The sequence below is a fragment of the Nycticebus coucang genome, chromosome X (assembly GCF_027406575.1).
Source record: "Nycticebus coucang isolate mNycCou1 chromosome X, mNycCou1.pri, whole genome shotgun sequence".
In the NCBI taxonomy this organism is placed as follows: domain Eukaryota; kingdom Metazoa; phylum Chordata; class Mammalia; order Primates; family Lorisidae; genus Nycticebus; species Nycticebus coucang.
In genome coordinates, this window is record NC_069804.1 from 57,894,553 (window position 1) to 57,899,689 (window position 5,137).

Consider the following 5,137-nt stretch of genomic DNA (forward strand, 5'->3'; position numbering starts at 1 on the left):
TATAGGTTAGATTAAGATTTAGTCGTGGTGTGAGGGTGGAGAGATTGAAATTTAGGATTTGATTTTAGCTAATTTCTTCTTTTAAAATTTGAGAATGAGTTTTAATGATTTTGATAATATCTATTAAAGGAGGGGGATAAATTTTGGTTTTAATACTGTTATGGTGAGTTTGTAAAAGTATGGCCAAGGGCATGGAAAAGTAGTTGTTTATAGTTGTATATAGGTGTCGGTGACTTTTTAGGGGGCTATGGATTCATAGCCTCAACAGGCACATCCTTTTCTATATTTTGAGTTAGGATTTTGAATACTGGAGGGTGTAGTTTAGATAATAATGTTTGTTTAAAGAGACTAAGGTATATGAATTACCTTTAAAAAAATTACATAAGGTGACATTAAATAATATATTAGATTGATTTGATTTTTTAATTAATATTTTGTTATTAGAGGTGTGATATGATTTTTAGGTGTTAGACTGCAAGTTGATGTGTAATTTTTATGTTTCTTCTTAGTGGCCAGAGAATGAGAGAAGTTGAGGGTTTTGTAATTGAGACTCATAAGTATTAGGAGAGGTTATTAGGAATAAGAAAATTATGAGAGGCATTTTAGGAAGGTAAGAGAATACTTTATGAATATGGAGTAAAGGGATAGAGAGTATTTTGTTTTTTGTGATTATTATAATGGAGGAATTGTGATTGGATTAATCTTAAAGAGTATTAGGAATATAGTTATTATTACTATAAAGATGTCTATTGGTGAATATTAAGGGAGGTAATGATTGAAATTTTATGAGTCGTATTTTTTAAAGTGTTGGGACTTCAAGTGGAGGATGAATTTTGGTTTCCTGGACCTCTGGAATCTGAGTGAGTTTAAGCTTTAGGGGGCCTGTTTCTTGAGCTGAGTATGAGGGAAGATTTTTAGGTGTCATCTGTTGACCTGTAGTAAATAATAGTTGGATTAAGGAAAGGCTTAGTGCAAGATATATGAAATTATCTAGGAAATGAGGTTAATTTTACTGCAGTGGGTGTTGGTAAAATTACTCCATGAGGTCCTTGCCATTTTGGCTCAAGTGTTTTTTGGGGGATGATTAGGAGGAGCTACTAGAACTTGATCTTCTGGGTGAAAGGAGGTGGGTAATGAAGGTGCTGGGATAGGAAGAAGTGTTTGTTTCTATAAAAGGGATTGGATATACTGAAGAAGAGAGGATAAGATGAAGGGAGATAATGGGCTATCTGATGGTGTAAGTCTTGGAGGCAGAATGGGTGTACTAAACATTAATTCAAAAGGAGAGAGGTTGGAGGGTTTTTTTTGGAAGGGAATGTAGCCATAGAAGTGCCAGGGGTAGAAGAGTGATTCAGTGTAAGTGAAGTTCAAGGGAAAGTTTGGTTAATATAGATTTTAGAAATCTGTTAGAACATTCAAGTTTCTCTGAAGATTGAGGATTGAAAGGAATATGGAAATGTCAGGGGATACCTAAGGCTTTAGTTAAGGTTTGAGAAATGGTGGAGGTGAATTTAGGTTCATTGTTGGACTGTAAAGAATAGGGGATTTCAAAGTGGGGAATAATGTATTGGAGTATAATAGAGGCAATAGTGGTAGTCCTTTTGCTTGTAGTAGGAAAGGCTTTAATTTAATCTGAGAAGGTATTTATTAATACTAAGAGGTAATTATAATGTTTCATTTTAGGTATGTGGCTGGGGGAGAGCCAAGATGGCAGACTGAAGCCAGCTTTCACAGAGGCTCCCGTCCAGAAGGAGAGTTAAGGGACAAAAATTTAGTAAGTATCCTGGTGGATTTGAGCTGCACCAAGAGAGAAGGTTGAAGAACGCACACCAACAATGCTGAGGCAAGCTGTGATCACAAGGACGCAAACAAAAGCAAAACGGCTCACTTCTGGATATTCTGAAGCCACACCCCCTGTCTCCCTGGGCAACCAGAGGAGGCCACCAGTGAGCAAAGGATTTGCCTGACGCTGCTCACAAACCCGGGAAGCTTCCAGGGCAGGACCGACTCAGAGAGGTAATCGGACACAAACCTCCAGCAGCAAAGTCATTTGAACTCAGAACAGCCCGTCATCTGCAGGCGATTTTAGCAGAAAGAGAGACAGAATCCTGCAAAGTTGTCTATTTTGTTCTGTTCTGTTAGCAACATCAATCAGGGATGGGGCTAAGGCTGAGTGAACACCTTCCCCCCACCACCTGCATCAAGCACTAAAAGATGTCAGGCCCCACCTCCTCCTGCTAGATAGCAGCAGACTGCAGGGGCCTGGCAGATTTCCTTGCAATTCAGGCAGGTGCAAACCCCTGGAGTTGCTGTTAACTACAGGCAACTGGGTTAGCCATCTGCAGAGATACCAGTGACTGGGTCCAATGGAGGGGCAAATTGGGGAAGGAGACGTCAACCTTCCCAGACTGCTCTGTTTGCTGAGTGGCTCCTCCTGACTCCACACTGCACTGGGGTGAGCCGTGTCAGAGGAGTCACCAGACCCCTGTGATCCAGTTCCCAGAGACCTCTTGAACTCTCCCACCCGAGACAGGTGCCGATTGAGACAGTTGATTTGGACCTTTTGAACTGGGCTAATAGACTGAGGACTTTTCAGGCCGTGCCCTGGGTGTGCGGTTGTAGGAATTTTTGATACTCCTTTTCCAACTGGGGCCAGAGGTGGGCAGGCGGGGTGACTTAATTGCTGATTTTTCCACACAGCTGAGACTTCAAGCCAGAGTAGAAGTTGCAATAGCATCGAACAGAAACCAGCTGAAAACAAGACAGAACCACTTAGCTCCACCACACAAGACAGGGCCCCAGTTTCTCAGGCCACAACACTGTATGGCCCCTCGATAAAGCCCCAGGGGAAAAACCAAAGGGAGTATAATAACCATGGGGCGGAATCAGCGGAAAAACTCTGGTAACATGAATAACCAGAATAGATCAACCCCCCCCCAAGAAAAGATACGGCAGATGTGATCGAAGATCCCATTCATAAACAACTGGATGAGATGTCAGAAATCGAATTCAGAATGTGTATTGCAGACAAGATTAATAAAATGGAATAAGGAATTCGAGGAGAAATTCAGAAGTTATCTCAAGATTTTAACGAATTTAAAGACAAAACAACCAAAGACTTAGACACACTGAAGCAAGAATTTACAGCCCTCAAAGATATGAAAAATATAGCAGAATTCCTCAGCAACAGAATGGAGCAAGTACAAGAGAGGATTTCTGACACTGAAGATAAAGTCTTCGAACGCTCCCAATCTCACAAAGAGGAAGAGAAATGGAGAGCAAAAACAGATTACTTACTCAGAGAACTCTGGGATAATTCGAAGAAAAGCAATATACAAATAATTGGGATTTCTGAGAATGATGAAGTGGCCTCAATGGGCACAGAGGCCCTTCTGCATGAAATTATGGAAGAAAATGTTCCAGACATGCCTAGAGAATCTGAAATTCAGATAGCAGACAGCTTCAGAACCCTAACACGATTCAACCCCAGTAAGTCATCCCCCAGGCATATCATAATTAGCTTCACTAAAGTTAATATGAAAGAGAAGATTCTCAAAGCAGCCCGGCAAAAGAAAACCATTACGTACAAAGGAAAGAATATTAGAAAAACTGCAGATCTCTCTGCTGAAACTTTTCAAGCCAGAAGAGGGTGGTCATCGACTTTTAACCTCCTGAAGCAAAATAACTTTCAACCCAGGATCTTGTATCCAGCTAAAATGAGTTTCATCTATGATGGAGAAATTAAATACTTCAGTGACATTCATATGTTGAAAAAATTTGCCATAAGTAAACCAGGTCTTCAGGATATTCTCAGACCTATCCTCCACAATGACCAACCCAATCCTAGACCACAAAAGTAAACTCGCTCAGAAACTTCGGATCAAACTCCAACTTCCACACTGGCGAAAGGATTAAAAATGTCCACTGGACATTCAAAAAATTTGATACCCAAAATTCCACCAGACTTATCAATACTCTCCATTAATGTGAATGGCTTAAACTGCCCTCTAAAGAGGCATAGGTTAGCTGACTGGATACAAAAACTCAAGCCAGATATTTGTTGCATACAAGAGTCACATCTTACCTTAAAAGACAAATACAGATTCAGGCTGAAAGGATGGTCATCCATATTTCAGGCAAATGGTAATCAGAAAAAAGCAGGTGTTGCAATTTTATTTGCAGATACAGTAGGCTTTAAACCAACAAAAGTAAGGAAGGACAAGAATGGTCACTTCATATTGGTTAAGGGTAATACTCAATATGATGAGATCTCAATTATTAATATCTATGCACCCAACCAGAATGCACCTCAATTTATAAGAGAAACTCTAACAGCCATGAGTAACTTGATTTCCTCCAGCTCCAATAATCGTCGGAGATTTCAACACTCCTTTGGCAGTGTTGGATCGATCCTCCGGCAAGAAGCTGAGCAAAGAAATCTTAGATTTAAACCTAACCATCCAATATTTAGATTTAGCAGACATCTACAGAACATTCCATCCCAACAAAACTGAATACACATACTTCTCATCAGCCCACGGAACTTACTCCAAAATTGACCACATTTTAGGTCACAAGTCTAACCTCAGTAAATTTAATGGAATAAAAATTATTTCTTGCATCTTTTCGGACCATTATGGAATAAAACTTGAACTGAGTAACAACAGGAATGTTCATACTCATACAAAAACATGGAAGTTAAATAACCTTATGCTGAATGATAGCTGGGTCAGAGATGACATTAAGAAAGAAATCGCCAATTTTATGGAACAAAATGACAATGAAGACACAAACTATCAGAACCTCTGGGACACCACAAAGGCAGTTCTAAGAGGGAAATTTATACCACTGCAAGCCTTCCTCAAGAGAACGGAAAGAAAGGAAGTTAACAACTTAATGGGACATCTCAAGCAACTGGAAAAGGAAGAACATTCCAATCCCAAACCTAGTAGAAGAAAAGAAATAACCAAAATTAGAGCAGAATTAAATGAAATTGAAAACAATAGAATAATATAACAGATAAATAAATCAAAAAGCTGGTTTTTTGAAAAGGTCAATAAAATAGATAAACCTCTGGCCAACATAATCAGAAATAAATGAGTAAAATCTCTAACATCATCAATCAGAAACAACAAAG